General features: G+C 43.3%; 1 protein-coding gene across 2 annotated transcripts in view; it reads left to right on the top strand.

Moving 5' to 3' along the window:
• SCAP (SREBF chaperone) overlaps positions 1 to 18728 on the top strand; it is a 56988-nt gene that overhangs the window by 3924 nt on the left and 34336 nt on the right. The window contains exon 2 of one of the 2 annotated variants that reach the window (XM_049777313.1): positions 15848 to 15948. The exons of the other annotated variant lie outside the window; for it this stretch is intronic. The gene's annotated coding sequence lies outside the window, so the exon portion shown is untranslated. The remainder of the gene's footprint in view (positions 1 to 15847; positions 15949 to 18728) is intronic. 2 annotated transcript variants of the gene reach the window in all.

Here is an 18728-nt window from a genome sequence, read left to right as displayed (position 1 = left end):
CAAGGCTAGCGCAGGCAAGGCAGGCACCTTACCTCTTGCGCCACCGCCCGGCCCAGAAAACAATTTTTTTTAAATACTCAGGCTTCAGCATTCGCTCCATCAGATGCTACAGACTTTTCTCCCCATCTTTTGGGGAGGAAAAAGTGTGTGTTGTGGTACGAAAAATATGGTAATTATCAGGTTTAGTTTCGTCTAAGATAGAACCCAGGTCATCTTTGTGCAAGGCAAACACTTTAACTGCCTGCCCTCTGCTCTGCCTCTTCAGCCCCTTAAATTTTTTGATTTTTGTTTTCCCACCATGTTCAGCATTGCTCAGAACTGAGTGTTAGGGATCAAACCTGGGCCTACTGTAGTCAAAGCATGTACTTGAGACCTTTGGCCCAATGCCCCAACCTCAAGTGTATTTTGCTGTTTATGTTTAAACAAGTCTTCCCTGTTGAAAACTTGCTAGGCAAGTGCATAACTCACACATATCAAACTTAACTAATCAATAATCCAACTAACAGGCTTCTTAGACTTCCTTTCTCTGTGTCATATAATAATGTTGACTCTTTTTATTTGTTCTGTGTTGTACTTAGTGCTGTTTGCCATCCTTAGTGTGTGACCATCTTTTTATTTTCTTTTAATTTTTAAAATTTTTAAAATTTAAATTTTTTTTTTTTTTTTTTTTTTTTGGGTCACATCTGGCAGCGCTCAGGGATTACTCCTGGCTTTACATTCAGAAATCGCTCCTTGCATGCTCAGAGGACCATGTGGGATGCCGGAATTCGAACTACCATCCTTCTGCAAGAAAGGAAAATCACTTCCAGTGATCACTTCTGAGCACAGAACTAGGAGCACCACTGGGTGTGGCCCATATACATTCCTCCTAAGTCCCCCAACAATGTTTATCATATGGTTTTTTTTAAAAATCTCATTTTTTTTTTGGTTTTGGGCCACACCCAGCAGTATTCAGGGGTCCTGGCTATCTGCTGAGAAATCACTCCTGGCAGGCACGGGGGACCATATGGGACCCCGGGATTCGAACCAACCACCTTAGGTCCTGCGTCGGCTGCTTGCAAGGTAAATGCCGCTGTGCTATCTCTCCGGCCCCCAAAAATCTCATTTATTTTAATGTCTTTTCAGTACTCTCCTTGGAGTAGCCTTGTCTAACCCAGCTGCTTTAGCTATGGGTTTCATAAAACTGTGCTGTCACTTCAAGCTTTCAGTCACCGTCCCTCAGCTTCTGACCATTTTAGTAGCACTCCACCCTCACGGTCTGCCCCGATGGCCAGTATCACCTCTGCCAGGTCATGCTCATGGTTCTGTTCTGTGGCATGACTGGGTTCCTTCCCTCAGAACCTTGCATGCTTGGATTTAACAGTCATTAGCATTTGTCAGTCAGAGTTAGTGACTGCTGGAAACTTCAAGATCTGCCTGGTAGGCGGCAGAGAATGTTTCATCTCACATTCTTGTCAGAGAGGATACTCTTGAATTTTTTACCTTCTGAAATACTGTTCTGGGCTTGCCCAGGAGAAAGAATGTCCATGGGACTATTGGAAAAGAACTTCAGTGTTTATCTTTGGGTGCAGCTGATCATTATGAAGAGGAAATAATCCTGGCTCATTTTGCAGATGTTCTCACTCCACTTATTTTCTGTGGTTTCATCAGCTTGAATTGACATCTATTAAGACCAATTAATATTTCATTTAGGTGCACGGATTGACTGTCTCTTCTGTACTACTGATAGGATTTTTTTTTATTCCGAGATGGTATACTGTGGAGCCATGGGTGTAGCTCAGAGGTGGAGCATATACATCCAGTGTAAGGCCTACCATTGCAACAAACACAACAAATGAGGGTTGGAGTAATGGTACAGCATGTAGGATGCTTGTCTTGCACTAGTCCTGGGTTCAATCCCCAGCATCTTATATGGTTCCCTGAACACAACCAGGAGTAGTCCTTGAGTGCAGAGCCAGGAGTAAGAAAGCCCTGAGCACCAACAGATTTGGCCGAGAAACAAAAACAAAAAATGAGGTAGCATACTCTGAACTCTCTCAATATCATCACTTTTTGCTGTGACCACCAGGCCCCTTAGACCCTACTTTGTATTCAGAGCCACTGGCTTGTGCTTTCTGACCTGTTTCTTCTTGTTGGGACCATAGCCAGTGGTACTTAGTGGTGCCGGGGATTGAACTGAGGGTCTCACATAGGTGAGGAATGTGTGCTACTATTTGAACTACCTCCTTAGTTCACTTCCTTCCCTCTCTCCTCTTTTTCCCTCTTTCCCTCCCTCCCTGCCCCCTTTTCTTCCTCCCTTCCTTCCTCCTTTTTTCTTTTTCTTTCTTCACACCTTGTGGTACTCAGGGCTTAATCCTGGCTCTGCACTCAGGGATCACGCCTGGTGGGTCTCAGGGGACCTTATGTAGTGTTTCGCCCAAGACAAAGTCTCTACCTGCTGTACTGTAGCTCCATCCGCCTCTTCCTTCCTTTTAAAGACTGAATGACATTTCACTTTGTGAAATCTGGTCATCTCTCATCTCTTCATAGACACAGAACATACGGAGTTCTAGGGATCATGGAGTACTGGGGATCACACCTGGGTTGACTGCAAGTAAGGCAAGTAGCCTATCTGCTGCTTATTATCCACTGGCCCAACGGACACTTTTATTCAAAAATTGTCTCTCTTTTGTGGCCTCGACCTTTTGTGTCATAACTAAGAAATGACTGGCATGTTCTGTACAGTGGAAGGTCTCGGGTTATCAGTTTGGAGGACCATTTGTGATGCTGGGAATTGAACCCAAGTTGGGTGTGCGCAAGGCAAGAGCCCTTCCCACTGTACTGTTTCTCCTGCCTCGTATGGTGAAGCTTTTGCCCTGTGTTTTAGACTACTTATTCTTATATAAGGTACTTTGATCTATCTGTGTTCATTCTTGCTAAATTGCATAGAGTTAAATTTTGAAAGTTTTTTTACACATTACAAAGAGTTTTTATTTTATTTTTTTATTGAGACCATTATGAATTACAAGTCTTTCATAGTTGCATTTCAGGCATATAGTGACAGTGAATTAGTGAATCATTCCCACTTGCAAGTGTTGACCTCACTTCCACCTGAGTTTTTTTCTTTTTTTAAAGTGGATAATATCAGCTACCTACAAACAACTCAGTAAATCCTCAGATGAAGAATTAATAAACACCACTGTGAGAGATAACAATTTTCACCTACTTTCTTTTACTGAACTGTAACTGTAACTGTAACTGGCGGTGCTCAGGGGTTACTCCTGGCTGTCTGCTCAGAAATAGCTCCTGGCAGGCATGGGGGGGGTCGGGGGGGGGACGACCATATGGGACACTGGGATCGAACCAACCACCTTTGGTCCTGGATCGGCTGCTTGCAAGGCAAATGCCGCTGTGCTATCTCTCCGGGCCCTACTGAACTATTTTTTTTTTTTTTGTTTTTGGGTCACCTGGCGGTGCTCAGGGGTGACTCCTGGCTGTCTGCTCAGAAATAGCTCCTGGCAGGCACGGGGGACCATATGGGACACTGGGATTTGAACCAACCACCTTTGGTCCTGGATCGGCTGCTTGCAAGGCAAACGCCACAGTGCTATCTCTCCGGGCCCGTACTGAACTATTTTTTGATAATTCTGCTTACCATTTTGTTGTAGCAAGCAATATAAAATAAATGATTTTTGTGCTTGCTAAGTGGTCGGGCTTGGGGAGGTGTGAGACTGGGGACAATGGTGGAGTTAGGTTACACTGGTGTTGGGATTGGTGTTTGAAACATTGAATGCTCAAAACAATGAAGTGGCTTGTTCTAATTCCTTTATATATGTGGAAGTGTACTATCTTTGATCTTTTGTGTCTGACTTACTTCACTTAATGTTTTCAGTGATTAATCATGTTGTAGCTTGTATCAGAATTGTGTTTCTCTTTCAAGCCAGATAACAACACTATCATTTCATCTATCATTGAACATTTGGACTAATGCCATAATTTTTGGCTATTGTGAATAGCACTCTTTTGAGTATGGACGTACAAACTTGTTCATATTCCTACTTTGAATTCTCTAGATATATACCTAAGAGAGAGAATTACTAGATCATTCAGTGAATCTGTTCATTATATGAAGAGCCACCAAACTATTATTCACAGTGATGTGCAGTTTTCCATCAGTAACACAGAGAGGTCCTAATTTCTCCACATGCTTACCTACTTTACCTTAAATAAATAAAAGGGAGGGGGGAGCTGGAAAGATAGGATATATACCTGTAAAGCTCTTCCCATATTTTGCATGCAGTAGGCCCATGTTTGGTCCCTGGCACTGCATCCTCCTGCCCCACCCCCCAGAAGTACCGCTTTTTTTTGGGGGGGGGCCACACACATTTGATGCTCAGGGGTTACTCCTGGCTATGAGCTCAGAAATCGCTCCTGGCTTCGGGGGACCATATGTGACGCCGGAGGATTGAACCGTCCTACGCTAGCGCTTGCAAGATAGACACCTTACCTCTAACGCCACCTTCCTGGCCCCTAAAAATTGCTTTTGGGATTTAACAGGTAATGCATTATTAAACTTGTTGATTGGGTAATACTGTTGTCTGTTAGGGGTAAGGGATGTAACTCACATGAGACCCTGGGTTTGGGTTTGATTCCATTACACACACACCCTCACTGTCCTCCAATTCATGAATATAGAATTCCTTTCCCTTAGTTTTTTTTTTGTCTTTATTTAATCTTTCAGCAGTGTTTTGTAGTTTTTAGTATATATCTTTTGCCTCACCCACCCTTTGGTGGGTGATTTATTCTGATTTTTTTGTTTGTTTTTGGGCCACACCAACAGTGCTTTTGGCTACTCCCTGGTGTGATGCTGAGGAGGAGGGAATGGGACATAACTCCTGGCCATGCCCAGGTAATAAGGTGACTGTAATCAAAACTGGCCTCATACATGTAAAACTTGTACTTCAACACTTTCAATCATACTCTCCAACCCTGTTACTTATACTCCCGAGTATTTTAATAATTTTGATGCTTTTGGATCAAACAATGCAGGATTGTTTTATTTCCTTTTTGGTACTTAGCAGTAGATATGCTACTGGTTTTTGCATGTTGATTTTTGTGTTTTGTATTGTTGAATTGGTTTATTACAGGGGTCTCAAACTCTCAGCCTTCGGGCTGTTTGCGGCCCTCCGTACAACATTTTGTGACTCTGCCCTAGAGGAATCTTTTTTGTTTTGTTTTGTTTTAGTTGTTTGGGTCACACCCCCCAATGTTCAAGGCTTACTACTGACTTTGCACTCAAGGATCACCCTGACTTTGCCTCCTGCGGCCCCCAGGTAAATTGAGTTTGAGATCCCTGGTTTATTAGCTCTAGTAATTTTATATGTGCAATTCCTAGGGGAGTTTTTTTTGGGGGGGGGGGCCACACCCGTTTGATGCTCAGGGGTTACTCCTGGCTAAATGCTCAGAAATTGCCCCTGGCTTGAGGGGACCATATGGGACACTGGGGGATCGAACTTCGGTCCTTCATTGGCTAGCGCTTGTAAGGCAGACACCTACCTCTAGCGCCACTTCTCTGGCCCCTAGGGAGTTATTTTGTTTTGTTCTGCCTTTTATTTTTTTGGCCAAACCTGGTCGTACTCTTGGCTCTGTGTTCAGGGATCACTCCTGGAGGGATTTGAGGGACCATCAGAGATGCTGGGGATCAAACCTGGGTTGACCATATGCAGTGCAAGTGCAACTACCTGACCTAAATTTCAGGTGCTTATAGACATCTGGGGTTAGAATCTGGGGTGGGGGCGCATGTAAGGCAAATCCCCCCCTTTTTTTGGGAGGGTGTCCAATCCCAAGAATGCTCTGGACTTAATACTGGATCTAAGCTTAAGAATCTCCTGGCAGTACTCAGGAGTCTTTGTGGGGTATCAGGGATTGAATTGGGGTTGGCCAAAAGCAAAGCAAGCACTATTTTTCCAGCCCTTCAGTTTAACTTTAATGGAAAAATTTTGTTAAGTTGTATAGTGAACTTCTGGTTAAAACAAAAGGTACATTTGGGAAGATAGAAAAAGTTTTGGAGGGGCCGGAGCCATAGCACAGCGGCAGGGTGTTTGCCTTGCATGCGACCTTCCCCAGATGGACCTGAGTTTGATCCCGGCATCCTATGTAGTCCTCCGAATCTGCCAGCAGCAATTTCTGAGTGCAGAGCCAGGAGTAACCCGTGAGTGCTGTCAGGTGTGCCTCCTCCCAAAAAAGGGAAAAGTTCTGGAAATAGATAAAGGTTAAACTGCATTATGAATGTACTTAATGAACTTAAAATGGTTAACATGGTAAATTCTGTTTTATTTTGATGTGGAAGCCAGACTCAGGAATGCTGGAGGGCCATCAGGATCAAACTGAGAGCTTCATACATATCCCAGGCATACCTTGAGGCAGGGTATGTGTTCTACCAAGGAGCCACATCTCCAGCCCTAACATGACCTTTTTGAGGAGTTGTTTTTATTTTGGGTCATACCTGAGGGTGCTCAGGGTTTATTCCTGGTGTTGTATTCAGGTATCCATAAATGATGCTGGGGATGTGCTAGGGGTCAAATGGGATCAAAGGCATGCAAAGCAAGCACCTTGACTCCTGTATTATTTCTCCTGCCCTAAAATAGAAAAATTTTAAATTTATTCTATTTTAGGCACTGTGACTACAACACTGCTATTTATACGGTTTGATTCAGGTATGAAACCCTCTGAGTAACACCCTCCACCCTGTACCACACCCTCCATTCAGAGTTCCCATTTCCCTCTAGCATTGTCCCAGTGTTTCCTTGTCTTCACTCTTGTAGTAAATTTTTAGCAGACCAGTTCTCAGTACCTCGCTATGATTCTTTATATCCTGCACATAAGAAATCATTCTGGGGCCCGGAGAGATAGCACAGAGGTGTTTGCCTTGCAAGCAGCCGATCCAGGACCAAAGGTGGTTGGTTCGAATCCCGGTGTCCCATATGGTCCCCCGTGCCTGCCAGGAGCTATTTCTGAGCAGACAGCCAGCAGTAACCCCTGAGCAATGCCGGGTGTGGCCCAAAAAAAACCAAAAAAAAAAAAAAAAAAAAAAAAAAAAAAAAAGAAATCATTCTGTATCTGGCCCTCTCCTTCTGACTTCACCTAGTACGATACTGTTCAAAGCAGCAAATTACTTTTTCCTTAAAGCCAAGGTAGTCTTCTGTTCTTGGACACTTAGGTTGTTCATAGGACAGTTGGGTCCTAGGGCATATACCAAGAAGTGGAATTGTTGAATCACTCATAGGCTCAATTCCTAGGTTTTTTTGAGGAGTTGTTTTCCAAAAAGACTGGGCTAGTCCACATTCCCACTAGTAGCCTAAATACACACCAACACTGGTTGGTTTTTGTTCTTTGTGATGTGTGCCGGTCTCAGTGGTGTGAGATGATAGCTAAATGTCAGTTATTTTTTAAGTTATATATAGTTCATTGCAAAAATAACTGCTTTTTTTTTATTGGTTATTGTAAACATTTAGATCTGAATGTTTGAAAGACTCAAATAGTTTGTGTAAACAAAATATTCTGGGTATATTTTTGGTCTGGGAATTGAAACCTATAACTCTTGTGAACTGGGTCATATGGCATGATTGCCATAGCCTTCCTTTATTCATATGTAAAACTAGACTGTTGTGTTGAGTGAGCCCTTCTTTCCAGTTCCAAAAGCTTCTCTCCATTTGCAGAATCTGAAAGACAAAGCACAGAGTCTGAGGTTTGGAAGAATTGTGGTTCTAGAGACTGTCACAGTCCATTATAGCCCTGTTACTTAGGATCATATCTGAAAAGGGAGCACTTAAAACTGGCAATTTAAAGCAGTTAATCCTTAATCCAGCCCGCTTTATTTTTTAGACTTTGACAAAACATGTGGGAATAGGCATTATGTTGATACGATGTCTTCTATTCTGTGACATGATACACATTGTGCCTTGAAAGGGACTCAGAGCGTTTAGTTTTACAAATTTAGCATCCTACCTTCAAGAGTAGGGAAAGAGGCATGTGGCCTGGTGTGAGCCTGGAGGCGAGCAGGATGGCAGACTTACGACAAGAGTCCGTGGAGACAGGTGGGTAAGGTAAGAAAGGGCGTTGGGGAGAGAGAGCCTCCAAGGCAGGGTGTGATGGGCAGTGAGAGGTGAAGTTTGCAGCCAACCTGGTGAGGGAGAGCTTTTGAGTACCCCTAGAAGGACCCAGATGAGTCTTACCTCTCCCTCTCTTTGTCTTTTTGTTTGGAATGAGACAGTGTTTCCTGTGGTATTTCTATTAAAAACAGTTGAGACAGTCATAAAGTAGAGAACCATTCATTACACTCTTTTTTTGGGCCACACCCGTTTTTGATGCTCAGGGGTTACTCCTGGCTATGTGCTCAGAAATCGCCCCTGGCTTGGGGGGACCATATGGGACGCCGGGGATCGAACCGAGGTCCGTTCCTTGGCTAGCGCTTGTAAGGTAGACACCTTACCTCTAGCGCCACCTTCCCGGCCCCTTATAAAGATTTCTTTTTTTTTTTTTTTTGTTTTTTGTTTTTTGTTTTTGGGCCACACCCCACAGTGCTCAGGGGTGACTCCTGGCTGTCTGCTCAGAAACAGCTCCTGGCAGGCACGGGGGACCATATGGGACACCGGGATTCGAACCAACCACCTTTGGTCCTGGATTGGCTGCTTGCAAGGCAAACACCGCTGTGCTATCTCTCCGGGCATTCATTACACTCTTACTGCCACTGGGACTGAGACTAGACCGTCTCCCTGGGCCTAAGGTCCTATTTTGTGAAGGGATGGACAGACTGTCTCCTTGGGCTTCTCTCTGGCCACGTATGTCTCAAGAGATTGTTTGCTCAATTGTTAGCTGTGGTTGTTTTAATGCTTTGTTAGTCATCCCTGACCAAGTTCAGAGTGACTAAGAATGTAGGTAACTGGCATCGAGGGAGAAGATCTTTAATATATTTATGGATGCTCATTTGTGAAGAGGATTAACATCATATACTTGGTTTTTTGACTACCGCAGCCAATTAATCTAATTTGGTCATCCGTTAATCTGGGTGTTTCTATCCATCCCAAAATAACTTTATTTGCCAGTAGAAAATCCTTCTCTGGGAACTGTATTTTCAGACTTCACATTCTCTGAAATGAGCTTTAGTTATTTCAATGAAATTCTAGTTTTGTTTTGTTTTGTTTTTGTTTTTGGGTCACACCCGGCAGTGCTTGGGTCACTTCTGGCCCTACACTCAGAAATCGCTCCTGGCAGGCTTGGGGGACCATATGGGATGCCGGGATTCGAACCACCGTCCTTCTGCAGCAAGGCAAATGCCCTACCTCCATGCCACCTCTCCGGCCCCTGAAATTCTATAGTCGACTTGGCTGAAAATGCTTTCAGTTTACCTAATTTTGATGCTTACGTAAGCATTATTTCTAGTCTTGATCACAGATGCACTTTGCAGATTAGCTTTTCAGAAAAACCTTTGTCCTAATGATGAATTATTTGTACCAGCTACTAGTTTAGCACAGTGGACAGGCCTGCAGTGACTTCCTACTCAGTGCCAGATGAAGGGACTGTTGGTTAATCCAAGGGTGTTCAATTCTGACCATCTCCTAAGGGGACTCAATCAGTGAGAGGAGATTGAGAATACCAAGTAGAGAGGAACCACAAAGAAACTGAAGAGAGAAGAGGGCTGCTTCTTCCAAAAACAATAACAACAACAACAAAAAACAAACAAACTTCATTAACTATTTAGTAATAATGCATTCACCAGGCACAAAATTGAAAAAGTGCTTCCAGACTACAATTGGGCAAAGTTTTCCTTCCATCTTGGTCCTGCCACCAGATCCTTTCCCCAGAGGCAGCCAGTGTTACCAGTTCTCGAGTGTCAGTTCAGGGGGTTCTGTACCAAATTAAATACACAGAGTTCTTTTCTTTGACATGAAAGTAGCACACTATATCCCTTACTGATAGTTCATTGTTAATACATAAGAGCGTCCTCATTTTCTTTATAACTAGATACCATTCCATGATCAGTATGTACCGACTCCAGCTCTCCTGCTGGAGATTTTTTTTTTTTTTCTAAACTGAGGGGCCTTCCTCCCATCGCCTGAGACCTGGGGCCATTCCACAGTGGATCTTGGCATAACTTGTGGGTTATGAACTTACATTCAGTCTAGAGGTTCTCAGACCTACCTGGCCTTCTGCTATATTCTCTTTTTAGTAAAGAAAAACTATTCAGCATCGTCCTAGAAATCTACATCTTCTCCTGCGTCTCTCTCCTCACCCCTCACCCTGAGAGACTGGTTTAGTACTCAGGAGCCCTAGGGCTATATCTGATGCTACTCCTGGAGCCATGAAGTATCAGGGATTGAAGTTGAGGCCTCTGCATGCAAAGGGTATCCTGACCTTTGAGCCATTTCCCCAGACCCTGGGCTGTTTTAGTTTTGCTTGTGCAAGCCGCAGTAGTGTTAATGACAACATATTAACTGCATACTTTGATCACCAACTGAAGGCAGGAGCGCTGGGTTGAAGTGTCTGTATTTACCAGGTAAATCTCTATGCTTTTTACCCCTCTCTTTGTTCCTGCTGCTATTGCTGTTGGAACGACAGAGGGAGGCAGTCGCATACACTTAGTTTATGGGATTGCAAACTTCATCTGGGGCCAAGAATTACAAATGACATTGCTGCTGGGATTGTAAGTGGCCGTAGGGTTCTGATCCACACACACCCTCATTGGGGGTGGCGCTGTCTGTAGCCATACCCTCATCCACAGTGTGGTATCATACACTTTACTCCTTGTTGGTTTGAAAAGTAAAAAAAAATTTCTCCCTGTAGATATTTTTTTGGTCTCAAACCGTAGCTCATTCTTCAGAAAAGCAACTAGAAATGCAAATATAATGAACATTCATAATACCAGAGGTTATTTTAATGTTTATCTCCTATTGCTAAAAAGGTAGGCAAAAACATTTCCATTTGATTTACCTGTGGGAAAATCTATTTCTTTGTCTATTTCTCTGTGTTTTTGCCCCCATTTTTGGTGTGGGGTCCACACTTAGAGGTACTTGGGCTACTTTGACTCTGTCTGGGGTCACTCCTGGCAGTGATGCTTGGGGGAACATATATGATGTTGGGGATTAAGCCAGGGTTGGCTCCATGCTTGGCCTTAACCCCCAAGCCCTCTTGTGTCTCCCTCTCTGCCCCCTGTGCTATCTCTTAGCTCAATGGCTGCAGTTGATGTCCAAGGCAGGTGCAGTTACAGATGTTGTAATTCTGCAAGAATTGCATCATATCTGCTTAGTGTCTTTAGTGTCTTCATCAGTTGCAACAATAGTCTGGGCAAAGGTCCTTCTCCGGTAACAAGCCTTATAGGCTCCTGTAATCCTTGAATTGTGGTTAAATAAAATTAATGGCACTTGGAGAAATAACACTTGATCATGCTGGGGAAAGATCAGTCAGCCGTATGCAAAAGTCTGTCAGGTATGTTTTTCTCCAAATAGTCCTTTTCCATTTTGCTAGGATAACAATTCCATCCTTGCATCCTGGATGAGAAGTTGGATACCTTACAGGGTAGTGCTCAGGAGGTTCCTCTGGATCCTTTGCCTTTTTGGGCCCAAGAACTGATTGCCAGGGTCAAAGGACGGTCAGATGCTTTACTAGGCAAGCTCATTAACCCTATGCTATCTTCTTAGCTTCTCTTTTGCCTTTTATATAAAATCATATAAATCCTCTATAACATTATTAACACTTTTAGAAGGCATCAAAGAAAATCTCCCTAAGGACCATATGGTTTAATGACATTATTAATTATTATATTTTTTGGTTTTGGGGCCACATCAGTGGTGTTCAGTGGTTACTTCTGGCTCTGTGCTCAGGAGTCATTCCTGGCTGTGCTCAGGGACCTTATAGGATGCTGGGGGTCAAACCCAGGTCAGCCACATGCAAGGCAAATGCCCTCCCATTGTGCTATTGCATTGGTCCTTTTTTTTTTTTTTTTTTTGGTGGTGGGGAGGGGTACCTAGGATCAAACACAAGAACTCATCCATGTGAAACATGTAGTTATTACTAAGTTTCATATCTGGCCTTAATGAAGCTTTCTTATTCATGATATCTAGAGTAATGTCAGTGAACGAAATCATAAGTAAGCTATACTCACCCAGATGAAGAAACTGGCTCTGTCAAAGAGTGAGGAAAATGAGACAAGCTATAGACTAGCAGAAAATATTTGCAGATAATTTATCTTTTTTGGGGGGGGGTCACACCCAGGAGCATTTGGGGGTTGTTCCTGGCTCTGTGCTCAAAAATCGCTACTGGCAAGCTTGGGGGACCATATGGGATGCCAAGAAGTGAACCTGGGTCTGTCCTGGGTCAGTCACGTGCAAGGCAAATGCCTTACTGCTCTGCTATCTCTCTGGCCCTGCAAATAATATTTCTGACCAGTGTGTAGGCTATCTCAGCTATAAATGTCCAGTGGAAAAAAAGAAGAAAGCATACACAATCTAGAAAATCCTTTGAAGTAATTGAAAACAAAAATAACATGGGAACTCACAGATGCAGCTTAAGTAGTGTTTATAGATAAGGAAATTCATAGCTATAAATATCTTTATAAAAGAAGAGTTTGGGCCAGAGAGTATAAAGATGGAGAGTTTGCCTCGAATGCAGCCAAACTTCTTCAATTCCTTCCTGTACTAAAAAGAACTCTAGTCACTTAACTTCTTCAAGAAATTAGAAAAAGTGTGCTTGCCTTGTTTGTGGCATTCTCAGCATCAGCATCCCTGATGGTCCCCTGAGCACCACCAGGAATGATTTCTGAGCGCAGAGCCAGGGGTAACCTCTGAGTATTACCAGGTGTGGCTCAAAAACTAAGAAAAGAAATCAGAAAAAGAGAGGGGCCCAGAGCTATAGAACAATGGTAAGGCGTTTGCCTTGCACACCCTGAGCATCGACGGGTGTGACTTCAAAACAAAAACAAAAACAGAATAAAAGAGAGAGAAAAATGAGAAGGGAAGAAATAATAGAGTGAGACAAATGAATGCATCATGAATATGGAAACAAGTAGAGTAAATAAACCTAAGGTTAGTTCTTTTTTTTTTTTTTTTTTTTTTTTTTTTTTGTGGTTTTTGGGTCACACCCGGCAGTGCTCAGGGGTTATTCCTGGCTCCAGGCTCAGAAATTGCACCTGGCAGGCACGGGGGACCATATGGGGCGCTGGGATTTGAACCCATGACCTCCTGCATGAAAGGCAAATGCCTTACCTCCATGCTATCTCTCCGGCCCCAGGTTAGTTCTTTTAAATATAAACAAGTATAAACAAAATTGGTATCTTGGGAAATGGTTCAGGTGGGACGATTTGTGCCTAAACTCTGAGGTTGAGCTCAGTCACACATGCTCTCCGTGCCCCCATTACCACCGTGTATGGTGGCTCTGTCTCCCTGTCCCCCATCACCGCAAGGTGTGGCTTTCCTGTTCACCTTACACCACCAGGTGTGACTCTGCCCCCAGCATCACCTTCAGGTGTGGTTTTCCTTGTCACCCCCATCATTAATAGGTTATCACTAACAGGCATGACTCTCCCTGTCTTCCTCCTTACCTCTCCCATCGCCGGGGGGTGTGGCTCTGGAACACTGAACATCTAAGAATGTTCCCCTGCTGCCCTACCCATCCCCACCACTGTGTGTTGTTCCAGTGAAAATATGTATTTTAAATAGGCATAGTTTTAACTAGAATGACCATGACAAAAAAAAAAAAAAAACAAAAAACAAACCTAAAGTAGTGGAATCAGTAATGAAATGTAGACTATTGTTACTAATCTTTCAGAAGTAAAATGACTATATATGAGGGCCTAGGAAATAGCTCAAGAATCTTAAATTCATATTTTCATAGTGGAGACTGATTTTGATAACAGGCACGCCAGGGTCTCCCATCATTGCTGGCCCCAAACAAAACAAAAACGATTATATGTAAATAATATGGACAGTAAATGCTCTGTCAATAATTTAAGTGTCTATGTAAAAATATACACATCTTCAACATAGAAACAAGACTCAAGAAATAGAAAATTGATAGTTCTATTAAGTGAAGATATATTAGTAATTAAAATATTTTCTATAGTAAATGCCTCAAATCAGATAGTTTTATGTGCAAATTCTGCCAAAAATTAAAATGTCAGGGTTCAGCACACCCCGTTGGTACTTAGAAGGAATTCTCTATGTGGTGCTGAGTGCTGAATCCAGGGTGCTATCATGCAAAGTATGTGATACAGCTGTTCGAGCTATCTCCCCAGCTCCTCTGCCTAACATTTAAAGATGCTTTACTTTGAATTCTTTGTTTCTTTTTTAAAGGAAAGAGTAGTTTCCAAGTCATTCCATGTTCATGAGGTCAGCATTTCTCTGATAATGTCAATGTCAAAGATATCATAACAAGAATACTGTGTACGTGGGGCCAGAGTGATGGCGCAAGCGGTAAGGCATCTGCCTTGCACGTGCTGACCTAGGACAAACCGTGGCCCATGTGCTCCCCCAAGCCAGGGGCAATTCTGAACGCATAGCCAGGTGGGGCCCCTGAGCGTCACTGGATGTAGCCCCAAAAAAGAATACTGCGTATGTGCGTATGTGGCCAGAGTGGTAGCACAGCGGTAGGGCGTTTACCTTGCACACAGCTGACCCAGGAATGGACACGCATTTGCTGGCCAGCATCCTATATGGTCCCCTGAGCCAGGAGCGATTTCTGAGTAGTGAGCCAGGAGTAACCCTGAGTGCCACTGGGTGTGGCGCCCCCCACAAAAAAGAATACTATGTACTAGTAATTCTCTTATGAATATAGACATCAGAGTTCTCAACAAAATATTCGCAAACTAATTTCAGCAACGTTTAATAGGATTATACCTAGAAATGCAGAATTGGTTTAATGTGAGAAATCAATAAACCATTGCAATGCACCTTGTTAGTGGAATAGATAAAAAAGCCATATGATCAGATCACACATACAACTCTTAAAATTACCAAAAGAAACACACTTTATAAAGTAGGACTGGGTGTAGCCTTAATCTCTTCAGGGAATCTAAGAAAAAACTCCCTGACTGCTTTACCTGAGGACTCAGGAGGAAGAATAGAGTCCATGCTTACCTTTGAAGTTTGACCTGTCCTAGCACTTCTAGTCCAGATGGTGATACAAGAACATCAAGAGTCATACAGACTGAAAAAGAAGCAATCGAAACTACAGAATACATAGACACACATACATAGACAGACACACATACATACTTTCACTCCACCACTAGTCACAAATTAGACCCAGTTCAATATCAGAACTATTGGATCACCTGACATAAGATAAAATAAAATAATAGTGGTGATATCAAATGCTATCAAGGACGCAAAGGAAACCTGTGCTGCATGGTGGGAATGTAAAGCAGGTTCTCTCTGGAAAGTACTTTGACAGCATCTTTGGAAACTTTAGGCATACCAGACTGCTGAGCAGTTTTACTTCTAGGCACATGCTCCAGAGAAATGGCATGGCCATTAAACATTTGTAGGTCAGTTCAAATATGACTAAAGTGTAAGGGAGACAGAGTTTTTGGTAGATGAACCTGGAAAGTTTTGTGCAGAGCCTGGAGTCTGTGTTTGCATCTCTTCCCTACTGTCTCCACTGCTATTGCCACTTATTTTATTTCTGTTTTGGGGGCCACACTCAGCGATCTCAGAGGTTACTCCTGGCCCTGCATTCAGGTTACTCTTGGTGGGCCATGGGGAACTATATGGGATACCGGGAATCAAACCCAGGTCAGCCACTTGCTAGGCAAACACCCTACCCTGCCCTGTCACATTTTTTATTGTTCTAGGATAATTTTGGTTTTATTTTTCAGGATCTCACCTGGTGATGCTCAGGAGCTACAAGGTGCTCAGGAGCTCTGTGTTTGTGGCAGAAATTTGAACCAAGGTCACAGTCACTATGGCCACCTGCAAGGTGAACCTTACCTCCTATACTATTTCCATGGCCCTCCCTGTTTATTCTAATAGTATGAGTTGGTTGAAGAGACTTTTTATAGAGGGGACTTCTCCCGTGGTCACTTCTGGTGATATTTGGTTCAGTACAGCCCTGGTGGTTTGATATTTGCCTGATAATGTAATGCTGCTAGGGTTCAGTATTGAGAATGCCGGTGGGGGATGGGCACATATGGTACTAGAAATTAAACTTCTGGTCTTGAGCATGGCTTCACCTCTTCGAACTATCTCCCTGGTCCCTGAACAGACTTCTAAATGCTGAGAATTTGGCAAATACAAGTCCAAAATAGACGGCTATCATGGGGCTGGAGTGATTGTATAGCAGGTAGAGCCCTTTCCTTGCACATGGCACCATATGTGGTTGGTCCCCTGAGCACACCAGGAGTGATTCCTGACCGCAGAGGCAGGAGTAAGCCGGAGCATGGCTGGTTGTGGCCTCAAAATAAAGGAATCTTTTTTGATGATGACACCTTTTATCGTATCTTATGTTGGTACTATGTGTGCATGTTGTATGTATGTCTTTCACCCTAAACTCTTGTCACTTTTCTTTTGGGGTGCGTTCAGAATCTTGGGCATTTGAAACAAGCTTTAATCCATCGTATGAGTCTATCTCCCCAGTCTCCTTTCCTAGACTTAACTCTATTCCTTTATATCCTTTACATCCAAGCCAAGATCTGATTGAATCTGAGGTTTTCCCCTTTAGATTTTCTTAGAATGGTAAATGGTTCCAGTAGAATTGTTATTCTTTTTGTTTTGTTTTTTTGTCTTTTTGTTTTGGGTCACACCCGGCAGCGCTCAGGGGTTTACTCCTGGCTCTACGCTCAGAAATCGCTCCTGGCAGGCTGCTCAGAAATCGCTCCTGGCAGGCTCGGGGGACCATATGGGATGCCGGGATTTGAACCACCGTCCTTCTGCATGCAAGGCAAATGCCTTACCTCCATGCTATCTCTCCGGCCCCCTAAAATTGTTGTTCTTGCATATAGCTCTGTCATTTAAGTGTGTCATATCAAACTCATTTAATTAGACTTTGGTTCTGCGTGGTTCTCTGTCAAGGCAGGTCTATGGGATGTGGTTGCTCAGATCTCAAGGCCCTCCATCCTTTCTGTCTGTTATGTCTTTTTACATTCCTGAATCGATTGAGATTTGGATGAGACAACCTAGAAGTGTCCAGTTGTGTAAGGAAAACTGGTTCAGCTTGGGTAAATCTTGCTTCGGAATAACTGCATTGAAATATTTGAGGAGGTAGAGACAGAAACTGTTGTCTTGCTAGGTTTAGGTAGGAGGGTTAGGTAAATATAGTAGAATTTTTTTTTTTTTTTTTGTGGTTTATTTGATTTCTGGGTCGCACTCAGTACTCAGGATTTTACTCCTGATTTTATTTATTTATGCTCAGGGGTCACTTACTCCCGGTGGACCATAGGCAGTACTAGCAGTATTGATTGTGAATGGCAGCGTAATATGAGATGAGATCACCTTATCTTCAGCCTTTTTTGTTTTATAAAATATTAAAGAAATAATTTTTTCTTTGTTTTTAGAGCACGCCCATTAGTACTTCTGGGGTTATTCCCAGATTCTTTTTTTTTTTTTTTTTGGTTTTTGGGCCACACCCGTTTGACGCTCAGGGGTTACTCCTGGCTATGTGCTCAGAAATCGCCCCTGGCTTGGGGGGACCATATGGGATGCCGGGGGATCGAACCGCGGTCCTTCCTTGGCTAGCGCTTGTAAGGCAGACACCTTACCTCTAGCGCCACCTTCCCGGCCCCATTCCCAGATTCTTGATCTTAGTTTGCTCCTGCTGGTATTCAAGGACCATGCAGGACCAAAATCTAACCCAAAACATGCATTCGAGCTCATTGAATTATATCTCTAGCCCTTTAGAATTTTTTGTTTTTGTTTTTGTTTGGGGTCCACATGTGGCAGCTTTCTGGGTTTACTCCTGACTTTGTGCTCAGAAATCATTCCTGGCAGGCTGATGTGGGGTGGCTGATACAGGATGCCTGGTATTGAACTCAGGTTGCCTGCATGTGCAAGGCATGTGCAAGGCCCTACCCACTGTGCTGTCGCTCTAGTCCCACCTTTGGAATTATTTTCAAGCTTTATTTTTCAGGTCCTGCAGAAATTAATAGTTAATAAAGACTAATGAAAGGAAAAATAGTGAAGTTTATGTCATTAAAAAAATGTGTTCACTGTGAAATGGAAGAGAATGAGAGTGTGTTTTCTTCTCATTGGAAATTCATGTGTAAGAAGAACCAGGCTGCAAAGATACACTTTGCACTGCCGCTGAGATCACCTCCACTGCCCAAAGCATTTGTGTGCAAAGACCAGAGGAGACTGGACTGAGTAGAATCAGGAGTTTCTGTTGGTCTTGATTCTAGGGATAGTTAAGTGCATCCCGTCAGAGCTTAATCAGTGGCCCTGGGTGGTAAGTTGATAGCTATCAGCCTTCTAGGTTACTGTTGAGTGATCTCTGTAGATGATCTCATTCCTGTTGGTTTCCTCCCTGGGAGCAGTTTGTAGGGCCGCAAACCAAGTTGCTAGGCCTGCTTTGATCTGTTAAGCTCTGAGCCGGCTTTGGCCAAGGGCTGACCTGCTGCAAACACTTCTCCCCCTTGGACCAGCAGCTGTCACCTGCTAGGTCTTCCCTGTTGCCTCTGGAGGAGATCTTCAGAGGATTCTTTGTTTTCTTAGGAGATTCTTGACTGGATAGGTGCACAGTTCCTTTGAGTCTTGTTTTCAGCAAGG

Source organism: Suncus etruscus, chromosome 7, assembly GCF_024139225.1.
Source record: "Suncus etruscus isolate mSunEtr1 chromosome 7, mSunEtr1.pri.cur, whole genome shotgun sequence".
Taxonomy (NCBI): Eukaryota; Metazoa; Chordata; class Mammalia; order Eulipotyphla; family Soricidae; genus Suncus; species Suncus etruscus.
Note: the sequence above shows the minus strand (reverse complement) of the source record. Positions and strands in the feature narration are given on the sequence as shown.